Raw genomic sequence first — 24,826 nt, forward strand, 5'->3', positions numbered from 1 at the left:
CATCACCTTGCCAACAAAGGTCCGTATAGTTAAAGCTATGGTTTTCCCAGTAGTGATGTATGGAAGTGAGAGCTGGACCATAAAGAAGGCTGATGGCTGAAGAATTGATGCTTTTGAATTCTGGTGCTGGAGGAGACTCTTGAGAGTCCCATGGACTGCAAGAAGATCAAACCGATCCATTCTGAAGGAAATCAGCCCTGAGTGCTCACTGGAAGGACAGATCCTGAAGCTGAGGCTCTAATACTTTGGTAACCTCATGAGAAGAGAAGACTCCCTGGAAAAGACCCTGATGCTGGAAAAGATGGAGGGCACAAGGAGAAGGGGACGACAGAGGAGGAGATGGTGGGACAGTGTTCTTGAAGCTGCGAACATGAGTTTGACCAAACTGCGGGAGGCAGTGGAAGACAGGAGTGCCTGGTGTGCTCTGGTCCAGGGGGTCACGAAGAGTCGGACACGACTAAACGACTAAACAACAGCAACAAAGAGCCCTGCTTGCTGCTTCCCACGGGGGCATCTGCTTGGTCCCTGTGAGAAGAAGATGCTGGACTAGAAGGCTCTACTTTGGCCTGGTCCACCTGCTGCAGCAGGGCTTTTTCTGCTGTTCTGATAAAGGATCAGACAAATTCATGGAGGAGGTTCCTAGCCACCATGGCCCCTTCCACTGCTGGTGGCCATAAATGCCTCTCTCAGCCACTTCCTGCAAACCTCAAGTGTGGAGACTTGCTCTTGCACTCAGTCCCGCAACTGGCTGGCTGATAGGAGAACAGGATGCTGGGTGGCACAGGCCCCTGGCCTGACGGTTTAAGGACCATCAAGGCTCCAGGAAGCATTTTGTAATTTTTCCTTAGGCGCTAGAGGGCAGCCATGTCCCCCGCGAAGGCCTTTCCCTGCCTGCTTCCCTACAGATCTCTCTCTCTTTCCATCTGACTTGCTCTCCACAGGCAGGGATGAGAAGGCAGCCAAGCTGCAAGGAACCAGCTGCTGAGGGCTCCTTCTTTGGAGCACCTGATGGAGTCAACTTGGCTAGCGAAGATGGCAGGAAAAGCTGGACAGGGCTAGGAAAGGGCTCTGTCTTGTGAGCCCCCCATCTCGCGTCTGCGCCTGGGTCTGGGGTGGGGGTGGGGGAGGCGCTCCGAGGGACCCAGGAGGAAGAGGAGGGCTACAGGCCACCTCACTGCCAGGCGCTTGGCGGCTGTTTTTCTGTTTGCGAAAAGGCTGCTGCTGCTGCTCTGCAGAGCCTGACTCACCCACTCTGCCACTCCGCAGGGGGCTCCTCTTCCTCTCCATGGCGACAGGCTTTGGTTGAGAGGCGCTGGGATGGCGCTGGGCTTCTGCGATGGTGCTGGGGGGGGGGTTGCCAGTGGAAGGGCCCTGTCTTTGTGGGAGGAGGGTGTGGTGCCATTGCCCTGGGACCGACTTGCTGTGTTGACTAGGGCAAGTGGGAAGGGGGAAAGGGGTCCCCACCCCCAGGCATGTCAAGCAGTGCAGAAAGAAGGGAGGAAAGAAGGAAGAGCAGATTACTCGACAGTGAGGTGTTCTTTTTGGGGAGGGAGTCCTTTTGTGGGCATGGAGCATTTGGGCACTGATGAGGGTATGAAGAAGGCCTGTAGCCCAGCCGGAGAACACCTGCCTGGCATGCAGAAGGCCCCCGGGTTCACTTTCCCACGTCTCCCGGAAGGGCTACCATCAGGAGACCCTGAAAAGGCACTGCCGGTCAGTGTGAACGAGTGTGATCCAGATGGGCCAGCTGCCTGACTCTGCAAGGCAGCTCCCTATTTCAATTAGCCCTTCCTTCATGAGGACTGGAATCCTGCTTTCTTCTAAGGAGCAAAGGCTCCAGGGCAGCTGAACTCCTGCTTTGCATGCAGAAGGAACAAAGCCCAGGGCCCAATGGCACCCCCAGGTGGGGCTGGGGAAATATTCCCTGCCTGAAGGAGCTGCTGTCAGTCAGTGTCGACAGTACTGAGCTAGATGGGCCAATGACCTGACTTCGCTGTAAGGCACCTTTCTTTGTTCCTATTGGGAACACTTACTCTGCCGGCTGGGAAGCCGCCGCTTCCCCACCTGAAATCACAGCTGGGCAGCTTCCTAGAAACAGCAGAAACTGCCTTAGGCCATCTCATTGTTCTCCACACTGGCTGGCAGCAACTCTCCAGGGTGTCAGGAAGGGAACACTTCCCAGCCCTGCCTGGAGATGGCGCTAGGGACAGAACCTAGAACCTTCTGCATGCCAAGCAGGTGCTCTGCCCCTGAGCAAAGCTGCCTTTGTACCGAGTCAGACCATGGGGCCATCTAGCTCACTGTTGTTGACACTGACTGGCAGCACCTTTCCAGGGTTTCATATAGGGAGTCTCCCAGTCCCAGCCCTACCTGGAGATGCTGTTGGGGATTGAACCTGGTGCCTTCTGCATGCCAAACAGGTGCTCTGCCATTGAGCCATGGCCTCTCCCTAAAAAGAAAGCAAGATTCTAGTCCTCTTTGTTCCAAATAAAGGGGCAGGGTTAAATAGCTTGGGAAGCTGCCTTATACCTAATTGGACCATTAGCCCATTCAGCACAGTACTGTCCCCACCAAGAGGCAGAGCACAGCCATCTTGGCCGGTTGCCGTCGATAATCTTCACCCCCGCCATGAAGCGGTCCACCCGACCCCTGCCTCCTGTGGCAGGGAGTTCCCTAGTTGAGCTGCGACCTCCTCCCCTCGGGCACCTGCAGCCTGTCTCCGTGGCTGTGGGCGATCAGTTTGCGGCCTGCTTGGTGAGGCTGCCTTGGCTCCCAGCCCTCCTCTCCTGGAGCCAAGCTGCCTCTTGCTTTTCCCCTCCCCAGCCACTGTGCTTCGCTCCTCTTACTCATCCTCGGCTTTTTCCTCCTCGTAAACAGGAGAGAGGCCTCCTGGGATGAGCACAATCTGTGGGCGGCCACAGCGAAGAAGAAGAGGACCTTTTGCCGTGGCAACTTTAAGCCTCTCGGCTGGCAGTGGGCTCTGCAAAGCCCCGATGGTGGTCCCGAGCTCCCGGCGGCCTCGGGTGGGACAGCCACCCACCCACCCCACCCTCCAGAGCTCTTGAGTCACACCAGCTGGTTTGGAGGGAGGCTTTCCACAGGAACCCCTGCCAGACCAGGAGGAGCAGTCGCCACGATCTGGTTCCTAAAAGGCTGCAGTCCCTGGGAGAGAGGGAGGGGACTGTCAAGTGGGGCTGGGGCTCCAGAGCTGGGCTTTCAGTAGCCCAGGACTTGAGGGGCTTCCTTGCTTGCCCATTTCCCCACCCAGAAGAAAAGCCCAGCAGCCAGAGCAGGTCACAGGGAACACACTTAGCCCAGCCTCCTGCTCCCACGGCAGCCAAATGCCCCAAAGAACCTGGGGGTCCAGATAGACTGCCTCTGGACCTGGAGGTTCCACGAGAGCATAGGAAGAGCCTGGCTGCTGGATCAGGCCAAAAGGGGGCCCATCCAGTCTAGCGTCCTGTTCTTGCAGTGGCCGACCAGATGCCCCATAAGCAGTGTGTGGCTACAGGACTGTGTAACCCCCCACCACAACCCGTAACTGACACACGCTGCAGCCAGGCAGCTGCAAAGAGAGAAATTGGCTGCCCTTTTGCCGCTTGCAAAAAGAAAAAAACGGACCGTGTTCCCTTTGAGTCCCCGGAGCCCAGCAGGGTGGAATCCATGGCATAAACAGGCAGCTCTTGCTCCAAGCTGCCCCTGGCAGAGGAATCCTCCCCCTGGCTGGGCTCCTGTGATTGTCTGGGAAACAAATAAAAATCAGGTTGCAAATCCAGGGGACAGGGGGTGGCAATGAGGTATATTGGGGAGGGTGTCTTCCTCCATGCATTTAACTTTGTACCCACCTCTCCCGTCCACCAAGGAGTTTGCAGTGTCTATGGGTAGGCAAACTAAGGCCCGGGGCTAGATCCGGCCCAATCGCCTTCTAAATCCGGCCCGCGGACGGTTCTGGAATCAGCGTGTTTTTACATGAGTAGAATGTGTCCTTTTATTTAACATGCATCTCTGGGTTATTTGTAGGGCATAGGAATTCATTCCCCCCCCCAAAAAAATATAGTCCGGCCCCCCACATGGTCTGAGGGACAGTGGACCGGCCCCCTGCCGAAAAAGTTTGCTGACCCCTGTATTTGATTCCCATTTTTTATTTTCTTTACTGCCTTCATATCCTACTCTTGGGGTAAGCTAAGGAGCTCTTCAGAACCCCCTGGAGAGTCGCTGCCGGTCAGTGCAGGCAATACAAACCCGCTGGATCAACGGCCTGATTTTAAGGCTGCTTCCGACCTTTCTATTTAAAACCAGTCCCTTTCACCATAAGAATATTACTTTCTTTTTAGGGGCAGGGTTAGCTCCCAGATTCCATGCGCCATATCATCTCCAGACGGAGCGGAGCGGGGCGCCGTTTTCCTATCGCCCTTATGTTGGCGGGGCGGGGGCGGGGTTAGTCTAGTTCACATTGAGGCAGGACTGGCTAGGAAGGGGGACACGAAGGATCTGGCCTCTCGGGCTTCGCCGCGCACGCGGAGAGCGTCGTCTGCACGCCACCATCACGACACGTGTTGAGCGCAGAAAAGGCCCCAGGTGATACCACCCGGCTCTGCCCAACCCTCCCGGTTAGGAATTCTGGGCCGATGTTCCCGCGCCCCCTGGGCATGTGCAGAGCGCCTCCTTCTTGGGCAGTCCATGCAGGCAACCTCCCACCCGCGTCTGTGAAGGGATGTGGGTGGAGCGGCGGCGGTCGTGCCAAGGGCGCCCCCTGCTGGCGCGGTGAGCGGCCACCGACGGGGCGGGCGGCTCTGAAGCTTGGCTGGCGCCGCTGCTCGGCGTCAGGATCAGCCCCGGGTCGTCCCGGCCAAGCCAAGCCCGGCTTGCGCAAGTGGCTGACGCCTCCGCCCGCCCCGCGAGAGGCCCCAACAGCCCGAGCTGGCGGTGCCGTCGGGCGCGCAGTCCTCCCGGGAGCCGTCGAGGGAGAGAGGAGCGCGCAGCGCCAGGTAAAAACGGGATGCAGCTCTCTTGGAGTACCCCCCCACACATTCCACTTTGCGGGGTGGGCTGGGCTCCCCGTGAGAGGCCCCTCTGCACATGCCCAGAGGCGCAGCCTGGACGGGGTCCTTCTACTTCCGAAAGAAGTTCTGGGGTTCACTCCGAACACCCCCCGTCCCTCCCGACCCGCCGCCATCCCAAGCTGTCTCCTCTCGCAGGAAACTCAGCCAGTACGGGAAAGGAGAGGAGAGGGCGCGTCGCTCCCCACAAATATGTGGGTCCCTCTTTCTCAATCCCCGCAAAAAAAATCCCTTGCGTGAGTAGCAGAAAAAAGAGGTGTGGTGTCCGTGAGACATGGGAGGGGGTGAATAATCCAGCGGGGAGGGTCCTCCTGAGGCTGCCGTTGGGGAGAGGGCAGGACCCCCCATCCTCATTGGGCCTTAATTTCAACGGGCGGTGGGACCCAGTTTTAATCCTCTTGTAACTTTCTGGGTTCTTTAATCCTACTGCCTTAATATCCTGCCTTTTCTCTCAAGCATCTCAAGGCAGTTTTCATGATTCTCTCCCAAGCTATTTACCCCCCCCCCCCAAAAAAAACACCCATGCAAAGTAGGCTAGGCTGGGGGCGGGGAGCATCATCTTACGCAGGAAGCTTTGTGACAAGAATGGAGATTCGAACCCAGAACTCCCCTGTCCTGGTTAAAACACAGAAGCTCTCTCCCTTTGGGGTGCTCTGAATGGTTTTGAGGCATGTGCAGAGTGCCTTTCAAGAACCAAGGAACCTGAGCTGAACTGAGGATTTCAGATTCAGAGGCTGATTCAGCACTGATTCTCCACAGGGACGGGGGGGGGGCAGCCGGGGGGGGGGGCAGCACAGGCTGATGACTGGACTTTGTTTTGGTTGGAAGAAGCTTAGTCAGAAACTGGGAATGTCTTAAAGTCAACAATAAATGAAATAAAGGGACTGACAGGTGGCATAAGTTTTGGCTGGGGAGTTGAAGATTAGTGGCAGGGGGGTGGGTTGGCATATGAGCTTATTTTGGGGGGGCATCTGGTTAGTCCTAGGAGAACAGGATGCTGGACTAGGTGCCCCCCAATCCAGCTGCAGTCATCTGCTCTTCCAATGCCCCTGTTGCCCCGTTGTGATTTTGCCCTGTCAAAGTCCCACAGAGCATGAATTGAGAGCAAACTGTGTCTATCTTTCACCCCCCCTCCCTGTGGGAGACGAGGGAAGCCCCCCATTATTCTGCATGGAATGATGTCCAGGGGGGTCTTAGCTGTGATTCCTGCATGGCAAGGGGTTGGACTAGATGATCCTTGGGGGTCCCTTCCAACTCTACAAGTCTCTGATTGGATGGGGATAGTTCCCCTTGGGCTCAGTGGGGAAAGGGGGAGGCAGGTTGCCCCAGCCCTTCCTGGGGTGGCTGGAACAGCGGCCAGGGGGCGGCCCCAGGAAACGTGCCTTGGTAGCAGTCTTGCCGCCACTTGAAGAGAGGATCTGCCCTGACTCAGACCGTGCAACGCTGCCGCCGCAGCAGCAGCAGCCCCCTTGGCTTCCTGGCGCGGCTCAGTTCAGTGACTGAGAGTCAAAGGCACTTCCTGCGCCGGGAACAGCACGTTCCCAGGGCCAGGCCAGAGCCTCTTGTGCAGCCCAGAGCTGGCACCATCCGCAGAATGGAGAAATCGCTTCCAGATGCTGAGGCTGGATGTGTCACTCAAACACAGAGAGGGAAGAAGAGGAGGGAGGAGGCGGGAAGCGTTTTGACTCCCTTCTCACTCCCCACCCCCCATCACTCACCCCATCACCGTCTGCCCCAAAGAACAGGACAACTCACAACTTGGCGAGCGTCTTCCTCGGCCGGCCCACTCATTGGCGAGACTTGACACTTGTCCCAGTTTAAACCACCATGCAGGATAATTCCTCCATCACGGATAGAAGGAAAGCTTAGTCCAGTGGGGGCGAGTTGGGGTTGAGTTCAGCGCATGTGCACTGACACACTTCCAGTGTTGTTGTTTTGCTGGGTTCTTTCTGAAACCCCTGAAGAAGGCAAGCCAGTGGGATTTGTGTGTGTTAACCCTACAGGCCAAGGGGCCTTCTGCAGGAACATGAGGCCAGGGGTGAGTTCCTCAGACCCAGGGAATTGGGATTCTCAGGCTAGGGTGCTCCCCTCGGGCACCCCTTCCCTCCAAAGCCAGGGAAAGCCAGGCATGTGTGTTTGCACCTGCCAAGGTGATCATAGATCAGATCTAGTCCAACCCCCCTGCAATGCAGGAATCACAGCTAAAGTATCCATTGCAGGTGGCCTTCCAGACTCTCTCTCCAGGTAGACCGTTCCACTGCCAAAACAGCTCTTAGACAGTTTTTCCTAACGTTTAGTCGGAATCTCTTTTCTTGCCACTTGAATCCCTTGGTTTGGGGTCCTGCCCTCTGGAGCAACAGAATACAAGCTCGCTCCCTTCTCCCTTCAGGTGGCTCTCAGGTCACCTGCAGTCTCCTCTTCTCCAGGCTCATGATAAGTCAATGGAACCATAAATTTAGGGCCCGATGACTTCGAGACATGTCCCTTTCATGTCCTCATCAGCTGTCCCCTGTCGGAGGCAGAATGCTGGGCTGGATTAAACGGAAAGAAAGATTTGCCCTCCTTAAACTAAACAGAGTTCTCAGGATGGAAGCAGCCCGGCGAAGAGGAAGCCTACCTGTTGGATGGCTGCCTGCCCTGTCCAAAGATGTGTCCAGCTGTGCCAGGGCTCTCCGCTTCCCAGGACCAAATTGCTGGCTAGCCCTTTCCCTCCTACACTTCCTTGATCTCTTAAAGGCCCTGAATCGAGGGCAGCATTCCCTTCTGGGGCCGCATGCCAGAGGCAAAAGGAGCTGGAGCAATTATACTCACCCCTTCCTCTTTCCATCCTCCTTCCAGGCATGAAAAGAGGCAGGGTCAGAGTTCAAGGAAAGGCTTCTAGCCAGCAAGGGGCAGAGTGAGGCCAGCAAGGGGCGTGTCCTGGAGGGAGGGGGCGTGGCTGGGGGACAGCAATGCTTCTGAATACCAGCTGCTTTGAATCTCAGATGGGTAGAGTGCTATTCTGCCTGAGGGCCAGGTGGAGTGGAATGGAGGGCCGATTCTGGCTCCTGGGTAATAATAATAATAATAATAATAATAATAATAATTTATACCCTGCCCTCCCCAGCCAGATCTGGGCTCAGGGAGGCTAACAACAGTAAAATTACAGTAGAAACATAATAGGGGTGGGTGGGAAACCCAATTTAAAATACAGGTTAAAATGCAATTTAAAATGCAGCCTCATCAAAACCATAAGGGGATGGAAACATAAGGGTCAGACTGAGTCCAAACCAAAGGCCAGGTGGAACAGCTCTGTCTTGCAGGCCCTGCAGAAAGACGTCAAGTCCTGCAGGGCCCGTAGCTGTCAACTTTTCCCTTTTCTTGTGAGGAATCCTATTTGGAATAAGGGAATTTCCCTTTAAAAAAGGGAAACGTTGACAGCCATTAACAGGGCCCTAGTCTCTTGTGACAGAGCATTCCACCAAGTCAGGGCCAGTACTGAAAAGGCCCTGGCCCTAGTTAAGGCCAACCTAACCACCTTGGGACCTCCAAAATGTTGTCATTTGTAGACCTTAAGGTCCTCCGCGGGGCTCCCCCTCAGTGAGCTATTAGAAGAGCAAGTTAGAATCTTGGAATTGTAAAGTTGAAAGGGACCCCAAGGGGGTCCAGCCCCCTGCAATGTCGGAATCTGAGCTAAACCATCCGTGACAGAGGGCCACCCAACTTGCACATTGGTACCATCAGAACATAATGAGAGCTTGCTGGGTCAGGCCAGTGGCCCATTCAGTCCAGTTGCTTCTTCTCACAGTGGCCAACCAGGTGCCCCAATGGGAAACCAGCAAGCAGGATTTGAACACAAGAGCCCTTTCCCATCCTGCAGTTTCCAGCAACTGGCATTCAGAAACATCGCTGCCTCTGACTGTGGAGGCAAAGCTGAGCCATTGTGGCTAGTAAACTTTGTCTAATTCTCTGCTAAAGCCATCTAGGTTGGTGGGCATCACTGCTTCCTGCACAAGAGAGTTCCACAGTTTAACTAAGCCTTCTGTGAAGAAGTCCTTTCTTTTATCTGCCCCGAATCCTCATTATTGATCCACCTTCTTCCTGTGAATGTAGGTTGTTTGAAACTGTTGTGTTTTAGTTGTTGCAACCTGCCCTGTGGCCTGAGGGTCAAGGGTACCAACTGATGGAGGGATGAAATGGAAGCAGCAGGAACTTCCTACACTGGAAGACTGGCAGATAAAGATGGGAGAATATGTGGAGATGGCAAAGCTGACGGGGAAGATCCGGAATCGGTGAGAACGAACTGTTTCAGAAGGACTGGAGCAAATTTATATTCTATAGGAAAGAAAACTAAACATTTGAAAACGTTTGTAGGTTTGAATTGAAATGCTTTGTAATGTGAAAATAAGGAACCGATTTACATATAAGGTGGCAATTTTTATAAAAAAAGAAGAAGATTTAAGGTAGAAAAGTGATTATAGAAATAAGAGAATTTATTAAAAGATGTTTGGAAGTCAGAAAGAGGGAGGGAAAGAAGTCGATGCTCTGTCTGAGCAATGTTTTATGTTATTGATTTGTGTAATGAGATGTAATTAAATATGGAAAACTCAATAAAAATATATTTTTTTAAATGGATTTGCTGTTCGTGGGTTGAGGGGCGTTGCCTCCCTCCTGCAGCAGCTTGCAGATTCTAGGATGCGCTGGATCCGTCCTGCCCCTACCAGGGAGCACACGGGCACCTTCCTTGCCTCTTGTGGATTTCTGCCTGGCACCGGCGGGAGCAGCCACCCAGAAGCCCCTGGCATTCCCCAAACAGTAAGAGTTTATGTGCAGTGTCATCCAGAATCTGCACACAAGCTCCTCCTGTGCGGGGAGACCAGGCCATGCCTGCCTCTCGCGGGAGCCAGTTCCAGGGCTGCTTGAAGGACTCTCTTTTATCCATCCAACATTCAGCTTCACTGGGTGTCTGCGAGTTCTAGTGTTGGGCGGGAAGGAGAAAAACTTTATCCCTCTCTCTGGGTGAGATGAGCCTCTGCTCTGGTCCTGCAGGGCCTTGTCCACACATGCACATCTTGTGGGAAGTAATCCACCGAGAGCAGTCAAACACAACATTCCTTGTTTTCCTAGAGAAGACATGCAGGGGAATGTTTGGTCCAGCCAGTCGAAAACTCCCTGTTTCCTCCTGGCTGGAGCATCCTTCCTTTGCATGTCGCTAGAGGTGGGTGTGACCTTACCTGTCCAGGTAACAGAACGACAAGGCATGCTGCCACTCTCTCTTTTTTTCACTTCCTCTGTTGCTGGACCAGCTTCTCAGCTAGCAGAAGCATTGGGATCAAATCTCCCATATGGGGTATATGCACATGTATATATTTGTAACCAAGCCTGCCTTCAGGAATTCAACTGTGAACTGATGTGAGTAAACAACTTTTATTGACTTTAAATAAGATTGTCGTGTCTTTATTCTTTTAAGAGGGGTAAAAGGGAACTTACCAGGAATATACAGTTCAATACTGAATTGTATAAAATAGTGAGAGGCTCACACGAGCCTGCAACCAACTATCTGCTGTGTATGTAAAAGAGGAATGTAAACTCTGCTAAGTAAAGGAACTTGCTAGCACAAAGTTAGGAAGGATATTAATAAACAATATATCCTCTCCTGCCTCCCTGAACATTCCCACACATCTTTTAATGTGTACATTAAAAGCAGTGCATTTGGAAGTTGTGCCTGCAGCACTTGACCTGTTTGACAGCCCATACACACATGCAGGGCACCAGCTGCTGCTGCCAGATCGGGCCAAATTCAAGGTGTTACTTACCATCTGTATATAAAGCCCTTAACACCTTGGGACCAGTTTGCCTGCAAGAAGATCACCTTATCCCCCCCCCCCAACCTGCACCCTTCCAACCGCTTTGACTGGCAGAACTGGCCTTGTTCCAAGCACAATTTAATACTTGTTTGTACGAACTCCATATTTTTGCAGCACTTACACTTTGGAACTCCCTGCCTCTGGCATTGGGCAGGTGCCTTCACTGGAGTCTTTTCTGCACCAGCTAAAAAAACTTTCTTTTTTCGACAAGCCCATCCAGATGTTTAGAAAGTTGATGGGCGTTCCAGTTTGTTTTTAGCCTACTATTTTAACTTTTTGAAAGCCATAAATTATATTGTTAGCTTTTCTTACTGATAATTTTATTGTTTTATCTTTTTTTCCAAACTGCTGTGAATGTTCCCGTCCCCCATCAAGCAGTGTATGAATTTCATGAAATAAATGAATGTGTGAATCTGCTCTCGGTATAGAATGTGAAAATGTTCTACATGCCTCTTTGGCACTATAATCCTCAAATTGGGCTTCAGGTCTCAGGAAGAAAACATGAGCCACGAGCTGAGCAGGCCTTTCTTCTGTAACCTCAGTGCCACCCCCCAATCTTAAATGTAACCATTTCAGGCATATTCATTTTCTCCTTAATTTTGCATCCTTTCGTTTAATAGCTGCTGCTTCTTAGTTGCAGAGGAGAAGAGTTCATTTCCCAAAATGCTGCTCTGATGGTGGCTGGAGATCCGGCAGGTCCCAGGGCAAGTGGGCAGGATCTGGTACCTTGAGGATTGCCTCTTGGGGCCTGGCCAGAATCTTGTGGGAAACCCAGAATCTCCTGAGCAGCCCCTCCAATAGAAAATTGTGTCCATTCTCTCCCTGCCCTGCCCTGCAACACACAGACACAGGCACAGGCACAGACACACACACACACACACACACCCACACACACACACACACACCCCTGCAGGAATGAATTGTGTAAAAATAAGAGACCTATGCACAGTAGAGGGTGCAAATGTGTACAATTTATGCAGGCCACAGATTTTAAATTTATATGAGATGAAAGAAAAGGGGGAGGGAGCGTTATAACCCCCAAAGGTTTCCAGATTCCCCGTAAGTTCCTTCTTGTTGGTTCCACACGAGGAGCTGGCTACCCACAGAGAAAGGTTCACAAAGGGAAAGCAAGAAACAGCTCCATCTTCCTCATCACCTGCTGCCTGATCCCCCTTTACCTGAAGGTGCTTCCAGGGATTGAACCCAGAACCTTCTGCATGCAAAGCACCTGCTCAGCTGCGCTGCAGCCTCCCCGCATTTGCCACTGAACATGGGAATGCAAGCAGTAGCATGTCCCTGTTGCTTTGAGTCCCCACTCCTTTGGGTGAGCATGTGCTTCCACATTGGACTAGTCCTCAGTGAGTACAGATCTGCTAACCTGCACTCATCAACTTTCTCAGGGCCGCTTGCTGGGAAAATGGACATGCAAACTTTGTTACCCCTAAAGAGGATAGAAGGGCATGGTCTGGACAAAAAGAGCCCCCTTTCACTGGAAAGAGGGGCTGCCACCCATGTCAGAGTTCTGCACTAAGGCCTGGGAAACCCAGCCATAAAGCTCAGGCCTTGGGGCCAGTCTCCACCTCTCAGAGCAATCACCTAAATCACAGCGGAAGGGCCAGCCAACCCTTGTTTGTTTCTCCCCCACCCCAGCACATCCCAGCAGCCCAGAGGCCACTTGGCAGGGCCCAGCGCCCAGGGAGGGGCGTGTGTGTGCATCATCCCAGCCTCTCTCCCAGGCTGGTCTCTGCCACGGGGGCCCAGAACCAGGAGCTTTGGAGAGAAAGCAGCCCCAGGATGCCCACGAAGAATTCCTCCCCCTCCATCATCAAGGCGGCTGCTGCTGCTGCTGCTGCTGCTGCTGCTGCTGCTGCTGCTGGGCGTCCACTCCAGGCAACCATGGCTGTAGACTGTTACCAGCCCACATCCACACAGTAACAATCTAAAGCCACGGTTGCCCTGGAGACGCAGGATGAGCTGGCACCGTGGCAAATGGCATCCTGAAGGCTCCATCTCTCTCTCTCTGATTGCTGCGAAGAGGGAGAAGCAGAAAACCCACCAGCACCACCGTTCCAATCTCCCACTCGCCATTCCCCCAAATCAGCAGCAATGCACACTTGGACCCCCTTGGAGTCCAGGTCAGGGTCTGCCCAAATTCAGCTGCACGTCTGGTTGTGAGATTTGCAGAGGCTGCTGTTGAGGAGCTGGCAGCCATGAATGTGTTCTCTGCTGGGGAAAACTGGGGGGTCTGCATGATGGGGAAAAGTCAATAGAGAGAAGACCCTCCCTGACTGCCCTTTAACCTGTGCTGACATTCCCTCCAGTATTAGATGGAGACTCTTGAATTCTTTGGTCATCCAGTGACCAGTAGCTGAATAACCCTTTTTACTGAAGTGCGGAATTTCCATCCACTGTGGACCAGAGTCAGTTCATGGAATCATAGAGTTGGAAGGGACCCCCAAGGGCCATCTAGTCCAACCCCCTGCAATGCAGGAATCTCAACTAAAGCACCCAAAGACAGATGGCCATCCAACCTCTGCTTTAAAACCCCCAAGGAAGGAGAGTCTGCGGCCTCCCGAGGGAGACTGTTCCCCTGGTGCCTGTGCCACATTTCATGGACCCAGACAGACCACTGGCTCCATCCAGCTCTGTATTATCTACATCAGGGATGAGTGGCCCCTGTGGCTCTCCTGATGTTGCTAGACTCCAAATCCCAGCACCCACTCCTTCCCCCAGAGAGGACCTATGAAGAGCCCGACTGCTCGCTGGCAGTCGACCACCAGATTCCTTCTGCCCCTCCTCCACTGCCGAGGACTTTTGGGATACAACTCACTTTGCACTGATGTGTCTGCTTGGGAAGGAGGAGTCAGTGAGAGAAACCACCCAGCTTCCTAAGCTGCCCTTTAACCTGCTCCGACCATCCCTCTGGTGCTAGACTGATATTCTGAGGGTTGCTGGCCTCATCTCCTCCTCCTCCTCCTTCCATACATTGGGGAGGCAAATCTTTGTGACTCCTGCTGAGAGCAGGCAGAACGAGGATCTCTCCTGTCCAGCGTGCATTTCCTTCAGGAAACTTGGCTTCAAAACTCGGAGTCTCAGCGTGATTGTGTCCAAGGGGCCAGCAGTGGGTCAGTGCTCAATTCAAATTTCTGCTGATACACTCAAACTTCAAGTGCCAACCTTTTGATGGGGGCACTTTTTTGAGGGGGTCCCACATACCCCCAAGTTTCAGCTTGTTCCTATCAGGAGCTGAGGCTTCAGTGTAGCGAGCCCTGCCCTGTGGAACCCCTTGCCGCTGCTTGATTTTAGATGCCTTCTGAAAACAGTATTATTCAGAAAGTCCTCCTAATCTTGTTTCTTTGTCCATACAACTCACCTTTCCCAACCCACTGTTTGCTTTTTCTTTCCTTTTTTTTAACCATCTAGCCTTATGGAAAAGTTCTGAGGAACTCAAAAGTGTCCACGTTATTTTGGGTTGGTCTAATTAAAAAAAATCACCATATTATGGAGCGCAATTGCGCATGCAAGGTGGGCACTTCAACCTCAGAAAGTGCAATTGCTTCCCCAGTTAAGAGCAAGACAAATCTCCTTTTTTGTCATCTGAATCCATTGGTTTAGGTTCTTCTCCCCTCCAGAGCAGCAGAAAAACAACTTGCTTCACATGCCATGTGTTAGTCCTCCAGGTATCTGAAGACAGCAGTCGTATCTCCTCTCAGTCTTCTCTTCTCCAGGCTAAACACACCCAACTCCCTCAACCATTCCTCATAAGGCTGCTTCATCATCCTGGTTGCCCTCCTCTGCACAGCTTCTAGCTTGTCAATACCCTTCTTAAACTGGGGTGCTCAGAACTGGACACAGGACTGACTTTTACTCTTGGGGCGGTGGAGATGGAGGATGGGGAAGAATGGATTTTGCTCTTACCCTGGCTTAGGAGCATGTCTTAACTGCCACACTGAGCTTCCTCCTCATTGGCCAGACTGTACTGGGAACACTCACTACTGTGCAGGTCTGTCCTTCATCACTATTGTCTGGCAAAGGCTAGAAAATGTGCCAATGGGGGGACAGCCTGTACCCCCATCCCACACCTTGGGCTCCCTCTGGAGGTGGGCATCTCTCTTCACTGATTCTCAACAAGCCAACATCCCAGAAGCACCCACCACCCCCAAGTGACGTCCACAGAGCATCAAGGATTAAAGGCGAAACCTACCTGGACCTTTCCAGTATGGGAGGCACCAGACTCCCCATCGCTTGGTGGCAGAGCCCCTGCTTTGAATGCAGAAGGCCCCAGTCCCTTCTGAAACTCTGGACAGCTGTTGCCAGTCAGTGTTGGCAATACTGGGCTAGGTATAGCAATGGCCTGACTGGGTTTGAAGCAGGTCCCTACATTCCTGGAGAGGGAACGTGAGCCTTAAGGACTCACAGATTTATTGCAGCATGGGCAAAACCTGGAGATGGCAGCACTTAATCTGATCAGGCCATTGGTCCATCTAGTTCAGTATTGCCTTCTCTGGCTGGCAGTGGCTTTCTGGGTCCTTCAGCAAAGAACCCTCACCTGCTGCTGAAGTCCTTGCATGTGCAAAAGAATGGGCTATGCTCTACTGAACTATGGATGGCACCCATGAATTTTTCTCCTGTAATAAATTTATTCGTTTCTATGGTGCTGCAGGATTCTTCATTCATTCATAAACATTGCTGGACTACGACTCCCACCCACCCCCATTACTGCTCATGCTGTCTGGGGCTGATGGGAGTTGGAGTCCAGCAACGTCTGGATCCCTGGTACAGACAAAACAGAGCTTGGTCAACCAATGGTCTGACTCAGTGCCTTTGGTTGTTTTGGCCAAAACAAACACAGCTACCCTTTGGGAAGGGATCAAAGCCAGCCATTCCTTTCACTGTTTCAAGGAGGAGTGGGACCCGATGCTGATATGGAAAAGGTATTTCCCACCCTAGTACAAAACGCGAGGGGAGCAGTCCTAAAACTGGATGTGGGCAGTTTTCCAGGGGAGACTGGAGATCAGCACCATGGACAGCAACTCGCAGCAAGGATCCCTTTTGGTGCCAGGAGGGAGGCTACGTTTGGCGAGCCCCAAGGATAGGAGATGGTTGAGATTCCCTGCCCCACCTTCTCTCCCCAACTGGGTCCCGGAACCACAAGAAACTGGAGTCCAGTTTGAAGAACCAACTCTGCCAGTTATGCCTAAGATCTGCAATATTGGAGCTGCTCCAGCCTCCCTCTCTGCCCTTCCCCACACCTTCTCAAGGCCCACATCATATGAAGAGCCTCTTGGGTCGGGCCAGTGGCCCCTCTAGTCCAGTAGCCAAATACCCCAAAGAACCTAGGAATTGAGATAGACTGCCTCTGGACCTGGGGGTTCCATAAAAGCATCAGAAGAGCCTATCTGCTAGATCAGGCCAATGGCCCATCTAGACCAGCACCCTATTCTCACAGTGGCCAGCCAGATGACTCTTTTGGGAAGCCCAATTTAAGAGCCCTCTTCCCTCCTGATTTCCAGCAACTGGTCTTCAGAAGCATAATTGCCTCTAACTGGGGTGGCAGAGCACAGTCACCATGGCTAGTAGCCATCAATAGCCCTCTCCTCCTCCAGGAATTTGTCCAATCCCCTTTTAAAGCCATCTTGGTTGGTGGCCCTCCTCCTGTGGCAGGGAGTTCCATAGTTTAACAAAGTGCTGCCCTTGTTGAACCCACCAACCTTCATCTCTAACCATTATGACATTTTAAATACCTGTTAGCTGCACTGGCTGGCATCCACCCACCTGTTCAATTTCTGGACCACCCCACTCCTCTGTTGCATTGGTCCAAGGGCCAGCAGTAGGGAGTTCCCATTTGATTGACAGACAAATGATGAGACATATATTTAAGTACATGGAGGGGCTGCTCAAGGTCACAGATAGCCCACCCATAATCTAGTTTTACAGGTGAGAAGCACAGAGGTTAAAGAGGTAAGCAATTATACCACAAGCCCCACCATGTCAAGTTGTATGGTGTTTTTTTAAAGGAGCAGCATTTAAAACCACCAGGGTCCCATTTTACAGCCAGGGCAAACTGAGGCCCAGATATAGCTATAGATCTACTGTCTATACCTTCTTCGCTAAGCTTTCTTCGTTTCAGAAGCCTGGTTTATTAGGGGAGGGGGTGGAGATCTGTTTCTGCTGCTGTTAAAGAACCGTGAGCCAGAAACCCTTTTGCAGGATCTGCTGCAGAGACCTACCACGAGTGGATCCTGACATGTCTTTGCCCTGGCACAGCTGAAAGGAGACAGACGCCCCACACAAAAGCCCGCCCCCCTCAGGTGAAGAGGCACTGTAGTTGCTGTCAGACTTCAGTAGCCATGACTGTAGACTGTTACTGTTCCTGTCGTAGCACTTAGCAGTAAGCAGTCTAGAGCCAAGGTGCCGACGCACTGACCTGGCAGCGAGGGTGGGGGGGCAGGAGGCTGAATCTTCTCACCGGGCTCTCTTCCGCATGCGGTTCCCCCTGCTTTAACCCGGAGGGGGGAAGGCCACTGCAAAGGAAAGTGCAAAAAGCCTCCTGCCTGCTGGTGTGGCCGCCTCTGTGCTTCCTTGAGAGGCCATTAAAAAAAGAGAGAGAAATCAAGATTCTAGATCTCATGATCACAGCGTAAGCTGAGGAGCAACGGAAAAGGGAAGGTGCCTTCTTGTTGCGCTCAATTTCAGAGCCTGGGGGAAGGAAGTTCCTGGATTTCAGGGCTCACCAGTGAGTTATAGGGCAGATAATGTTTTGATAGAAATGGTGGGGGAAACTCCAGGCCGTCCTGGAAGAGGCTGGGGTTGGAGGGTGATATAGACCTGCCTTCTGCTGAAGAACTAACAAGCAGACCCTCCCCAAATAGCCCATAGAATAGTAGAGTTGGAAGAGACCCTGAGGTTATCTAGGGATATGCAGTTGCAGGCAAGGGGTCTGGGGTCCAGATCAATGCCCTTGACTCCTTGGTAGACTGCCTCTAAGGAGAGAGGCTCCACGGAGCAAACATGGCTAAAATCTTCTCCATACGTTTCCCCCAACTGCTCCCCTCCTTACTTTCACCCTCTATTGCAGGCTAAGGGGGTGGGGTGAACTACAACTCCCATCAACCTTGGCCTCTGGCCATGCTTGTTGCTGATGGGAACTGTAGTTTCAACGGCACCTGAAGAGCCGAAAGTCCCCCATATCTGCTTCAGGTCCTAAGACGAGCCTGGCTGATGGATGGGGCCAAAGCAGGACTCATTCAGTCCAGCCTCCTTTGTCTCAGCTGCCCCCTGGGAAGCCTGCAAGCAGGGTCTCAGTACATCGGCAGTGTGGCTTAGTGGTTAGACTGGGAGAAATTAGGGCTTGAATCCCCACTTGGCCCTGAAGCTGATTGAGTCACTGCTTCTCAGCCTAGCCTATCTCACAGGGCTGTTGTGGGGATTAAACAAGGGTGGGCAGAACCAAGTACGCCATGCAGAAAAAGATGGACATAAATTCCTGCATTGCAGTGGGTTGGGCTAGATGACCCCTGGGCTCCATTTCCAGCTCTAGGATTCTATGAAATGCAATCAGTAAATAAAATAAAAACAACACACACACACACACACACACACACACACACACACACACCCTCACCCTCATTCGTTCCCTCTCTCATTCCTATGGATCCAGGATGGCCTTTCGCACACAGCCTGGATGGCCATGATTCTGTTGAGGGTGAGAGCTGTCCATCCAAGAGGGCACCAGGTTGGGAAAGGCTGAGCCAGGGAAACAGGGGTGTGTGTTCAAGGGACAGTGGAAATAAATGGAACAGAAGAGCCTGCTGGATCAGGCCAGCAGCCCACCTAGTCCAGCATCCTGTTCCCACAGCGGCGGACAAGATGCCCATTGTGGGAAACAGACCCCCAGCTGTTGTTCCCCATCCTCTGGTATTCAGAGATAGACTGTCCCAGGACATGGAGGTTCTGCTATCACAATAGACCTTTGTAAGAAGAGCCCTGCTGGATCAGGTCAAAGGGGGCCCATCTAGTCCAGCATCCAGTGGCTGAACAGATGCCCATTATGGGGTGCTCGCAAGCAGGATTCAAGCACAAGAGCTCGAACTCTCCCCTCCTGCGATTTCCAGCAACTGGGATTCAGAAGCATCGCAGTCTCCGACTGCGGGGGCAGAGCCTAGCCATGAATGAATCTGTTGCTCATTCTTAAAAATGAATAACTAAACCCCACAAAAGCGCAGGGCGTTAGAGAAGGCAGGTGTCTCGAACTCTTCGCTTCCGGGTGTGTGTGGGGGGGGAGAAGAGCCGGGGGGGGGGATCAAAGGAAGGGAGAGGTCCCTCTCCTTCTTCCATCCCCAGATCTTGCTCTTATATCCAACACCCACCCCATCAACAGCCCCCCGTTCAGGAGATTCTCGCTTCCTGCATTCTCGCTGGGCATCTCGGAGTGGAAAGGGAGGGAGGGAGAAGAAAGATATTTTTTTGGAGGTGGGGGTCTGGTCTGACGGGTGCTTATGCCTAGGGAGTTGGGGGGGGGGAGAAAGGCAGGTCGCTGCCGCCCTGCGCCAAGCCAGCCCTCCCCCTTCAGCCAAGCGGACACGGGGGGGGGGGTAGAGAAGCGGATGGCTGGCTGGCGCTCCCCCCCGCCCATCGCTTCCGGCGGCGCAGCAGCCCCTTCCAGCCAGTTCTTGTTCCGGCTCAAGGTGAATGGAGCGGCAGGTAGGCTGGTGGGGGCGGGAAAGAGAGGGAGGGGGAGGGAGAGACAGAGCTGCAGCAACGTCTCCCCCGCCCCCCGCAGGAAAAAGAGAGGAGCGAACGCCAAGCAGACGCAATGCAACAGGTGGCGGATCCGCAGGAGGAAGAAATTGGGGGGGGGGGAGTCAGAGGCATCATCTAACCAGCTCCAAGCTCAATTGCGTGGAGGGGGGGGGCTCTAGGGATGAGCCAGCCCCCTCTGCGGGGCCCGCATCCAGGCGCTCCTCATCCCCCCCCCCTTCAATGCCAGCAGCTTCCCCTTAGCTGGGCTTTTTGCGGGAGAGGGGAAGTTGGCAAGGCACAAGGTGGGGGGGGGCAACGCCCGAAACTCTGCCGTGTCTCCCCCCGCCCGCTTATTATAATGGCCAATGCCTCTCTGTTCCCATTCACGTAGGAGGGGGCGTCTCTGTTCCCTCTGTGCCCCCCCCCACTGAAAAGAGACGCCCCCGCCACATCCCTGGTGGGGAAAGTCGGTCCCGATTCAAGATCTACTTCCCTCTCCTTTGATGGGGGGGGGGGGAGGTAGGGCAGTCAGTCGCTGCCCGGACAAGCGCCACGTGTTTGGCACGGGAACCAATCGACTCCGGGCGAGTCACGCTGTGGGACCCCCGCGCACCTCTCCCCACAAACCGCCTGGGACGGGACTCTGTTGGAGGCGAGTCTACGTCGCGGAGCAGAGAGAGAATAAGTGGGGACCCCCTGACACACACACCCCACTCTTGAAAGCGGCGATAAGCCAGTCTTGCAATGGGGAGAGAGGGTCAGAGCTGGATTGGTAGGGGACAGCCCATTCTCCGCTTACCTGTGCCTCGACGGGGTGTCCTTCCCGTCCATCCGCCCGCCGGCTCTTCTCCCCTCCATCCCTCCGCGCCGGAGCCCCCTTTTTTCTCTCCCGGCTTTGGAGGAAGAAGCGCCGGGCTCCGTCGGCGATGCAGGCTCCGGAGCGGTGTCTGCAGCCGTCGGGCTTTTTATAGAGTCCGGCTCGTAGTAACGGGGACCTCGCGGCTCATTCATAGAAAAGAATCAACCTACACAATGACGTGAGCACGACGTCAGCGGGAAATTTAGGGAACGGGCAGAGGCAGCTATTTATATCACGGGGAGGGGGGAGAGAGAGAGAAAGGGAGAGAAAGAGGGGCGGGGGAGAGAAACTAGCCAGCCAGAGAGGGGGGATTTATGGGGGGGGGGACTCTAAGTGGGTCTCCTTAGCATCAGTTTGCTACATGACACTCCTGATACCCATCTAAACGACGGGGGGGGGGGAGCGAGAGCTTTATAGACCTCTGAAACTGCCAGATTCCCCGGTCTTGGCACACACACACACACACACACACACAAACTCCAGGGGGGCACCCACCCCCCTGGCATGTGCCAAGATGCACCCGAGTGGCAAAAAACTCACGAAGTCTTAACTCAGATCTAGGAACACAGGAAGCTGGCTGAGGCTGAGGCTGAGTCACCAACTGGTCTATTTAACTCCATATCGCCAACACGGACTGGCGGTGTCTCCCCGGGGGTCTCCAGAAAGCGGAGGTCTTACCGCCAGCTCAGCAGAGACTGGATCTGGGAAAGGAGGTGCCGGGACAGTGAGCTGCAGCACATCCCCTAAAAGTAAGGTAAGTTTTTGATCTTCATGACTCTAAATAAAGGGCTGGTTTATTGCAAACCGCCTCATATACTGAATCAAATCAGTCGGCTCGGTATTGCCAACACAGACTAGCAGCAATCAGTCAATCGATCGTTTTATTTTTAGGCCCCCCCTTCCAAAGTTAAAGCTATGCTCCAGGTGGTCGACAACATATAAAAATCACATAATTACGAACATAACAAAAGTAGTCTGTGAACAATGAATAAAACATCAGAAAGTACGTAGCCAAATTGAACAACTTCCACATAAATCATAAGAAGATGGGGGGAAAAAGTATCAGTAACAACAACACACACACACCCAAACCCCCTAAACAACCCCACCCCCCAGCCCAAGAGTCTGTTCAGCATTCTCAGCTTTTGCAGCTGGAGTCAGTCCGAGGGCTGCCCTCTCAGGCCTGGTAGGAAAAGGCCTGCAAGGCAGAGAGCAGGTCTCCCAGGACTTGCAGCCAAGAGCAGCAGCTCTTCAGGGTTCCGGGCAGGGGGTCTCTCCCCTGACCCTGCCTGGAGATGCTCCTGGGAGCTGAATGTGGACCCTTCTGCATGCGAAGCAGGTGTTCTGCACCCCTAAACTACAGTCCCTCCATACAGGAAGTTGTGTTGTGCTCAGTCTGACTACTGGTCCATCTAGCTCAGCACTGCCAGCACTGATCGGCAGCAGCTCTCCAGCGTTTCAGACTGAAGTATTTCTGCAGAGCTACCGGGGGATATTGGGGTTTGCAGTGCATGGTTAAGCTGTGGAACTCCCTCCCACAGGATGTGGAGGAGATGGCTTTAAAACAAATTCATGGGGGAAGCGAGGGCTGTGGAGGGCTCCTCCTAACCAGGCTGGTTCTGCTCCTCCATGGTCTAAGGCAGGCACCCCCAACCTGCGGCCCGCCAGATGTTTTGGCCTACAACTCCCATGATCTCTAGCTAACAGGACCAATGGTCAGGGGTGATGGGAATTGTAGTTCAAAACATCCGGAGGGCCGAAGGTTGGGGATGCCTGGTCTGAGGCAGCAGCGCTTCTGAATCACAGTGGCTGAAACCCACAGGAGGGGAGGGGGCTCTTGAGTCTTGCTTGTGGGTTTCCCTTGGTGGCTGGCTGGCCCCTGAGCCGTGGAAAGGGGCATGGGGGCACTGGTGGGGCAGGAGAAGAAATGCCCTGCCACACAAAGGGCACAGACATTTCGGGCAAAAGATTCCCGTGCTGCAGGAGGTTGGACTAGATGGCTCTTGTGGGCCCTCCCAACTCTACCAGTCTATGATTCCAGCCTCCCCCAATTTCCTCCGCTCAGGATCACACAGCTAAACAGCAATGGGGGCATGGGGACTCCAGGAAGCCAGCTGCAGCAACCCAGCCAGATGGGCGGGGTATAACTAATAAAATTATTATTATTATAAGCAGCCCTATACCAAGTCGGGACGCGGGTGGCGCTGTGGGTTAAACCACAGAGCCTAGGACTTGCCGATCAGAAGGTTGGCGGTTCGAATCCCTGTGACGGGGTGAGCTCCCGTTGCTCGGTCCCTGCTCCTGCCAACATAGCAGTTTGAAAGAACGTCAAAGTGCAAGTAGAGAAATAGGTACTGCTCCAGCGGGAAGGTGAACGGTGTTTCCGTGCGCTGCTCTGGTTTTGCCAGAAGCGGCTTAGTCATGCTGGCCACATGACCTGGAAGCCGTATGCCGGCTCCCTTGGCCAATAAAGCGAGATGAGCACCGCAACCCCAGAGTTGGCCACGACTGGACCTGATGCTCAGGGGTCCCTTTACCTTTATACCAAGTCAGCCCATTGGTCCTTCTCACTCACTGCCTGCACGGACTGGCAGCAACTCTTCAGGGTTCTAACCCTGCCTGCAGATGCCATTGGGGATTGAACCAAGACCTTCTGCATGCAAAGCAACTGCTCTCCCACTGAGCTACAGTCCACAGATGTGATGCAATGGATATCTAGGTAAGCTTTCTCTATATTATGTCTGGGGCTCATGGAAGTTGTGGTTCAAAACCTCTGGAAGCCAGTCGGTTGGCCAAGGCTGATTTTGGTCCACCTCAGTCCGTTTCCAGGCCAAGAAACCGCCTGAGTCATCCGAGTGGGTGATCAAGACTCCCAGCCCTTCTGTAGGTTCTGGATAGCTCCTCCAATATGGGAGCTGGAGGGGTCATGTTTGGGTGTGGCTCTGCTCCTACCTGCCGGGGGTTCCAGAAAGTGGCTCCCCCTTTGTGGAATGCTGATCCCCCCTTTGGCTGATTAAACTGTCTGTGAACTTTTAAACGGGTGGGTATTGTTTCTCTTTGTTGCTATTGTGTGTATTTTTGTGTTTTTATATTGTAAGCCACCTCAGATGAAGAGTGTTAGAGAAATTTAATAAAACAAAAATTAAAATCTGGCCTCCAGATGTTGCAGGAGTTCAAGAGGATCTGGAGGCAGCCACAGGTCCTGCGACCCCCGTCCTTCATCACTGGAGACAAGAGCAGCCTCTGTGGCATCCAGGAGCATTCATCAGATAGGACAGCGTGGTGTAGTGGTTAGAATGTCAGACTAGTACCTGGGAGAGACCAGAGTTCAAATCCCCTGGGTGTGGCCTTGGGGAAACAGGCACTGCTTCTCAGCCAAACCAAACTTGCAGGGTTGCTGTGGGATTAAATGAGGAGAACCATGTACACCATTTTGAGCTCCCGTCAGGGGTGGAAATGTGGGATATAAATGCAATCAATCAATCAATCAATCAAGATGAGGCCAGTGCAGCTGTTGTGGCCCTTTTGGGACAACGATAGCCTGACCACAGTCATCCAGGCTACTGCAATGCATGTCATGTGGGGCTGCCCTTGAAGACTGCCTGGAAACTGTCACAAGTTCAAAATACAGCTGCTGGACTTCCAGCTGGGAATGGACTGAGTGGGAAGGTGGGAGGCTGTGCTCAAAAAACTGCACTGGGTTTTTGCCCGTGGCAATAATAATAATAATAATAATAATAATAATAATAATAATAATAATAAATTTTATTTATACCCTGCCCTCCCCAGCCAAGACCGGGCTCAGGGTGGCTAACACCAGGTATAAAAGCAATTGATTAAAATACAACTTAAAAACAAGGTTAAAATACAACATTAAAATGCAGCCTCATTTCAGTAGAAACTCAAATCAAAAACTTTTTGGGAATGAAAACGTCAAATCTTCACCAAGGCCAACTATCCAGACTGGTCCTACGTGGGCCAGAAAAAAGCCAGGGAAGTCCCCAAATAGGAGTTCCGTCACAGAAGGGGAAAGGAAAAAGGAAAGAGCGGGAGGGGATCAAGTTGATTCCAAGCCAAAGGCCAGGCAGAACAACTCTGTCTTACAGGCCCTGTGGAAAGAAATCAGATCCTGCAGGGCCCTGGTCTCATGAGATATAGCGTTCCAGCAGGCCGGAGCCAGTGTTGAAAAGGCCCTGGCTCTGGTTGAGGCTAATCTGACTTCCTTAGGGCCTGGGACCTCTAGGGTGTTGCTAGTTATGGCCCTTAAGGTTCTCCGTGGGGCATACCAGGAGAGGCGGTCCCGTAGGTACAAGGGTCCT

At 53.1% G+C, this 24,826-nt stretch overlaps 1 long non-coding RNA gene across 1 annotated transcript; it reads left to right on the forward strand.

Annotated features, from left to right (window-relative positions):
* Nucleotides 1–4,773: 4,773 nt before the first annotated feature.
* Nucleotides 4,774–10,483, forward strand: LOC309331522. Its single transcript, XR_014151881.1, has 2 exons — nucleotides 4,774–4,988; nucleotides 9,178–10,483. It is a non-coding gene; the product is annotated as an uncharacterized lncRNA (long non-coding RNA).
* The last annotated feature ends 14,343 nt before the right edge of the window (nucleotides 10,484–24,826 follow it).

Source organism: Podarcis erhardii, assembly GCF_964252035.2.
Source record: "Podarcis erhardii genome assembly, chromosome: 16".
Lineage (NCBI taxonomy): Eukaryota > Metazoa > Chordata > Lepidosauria > Squamata > Lacertidae > Podarcis > Podarcis erhardii.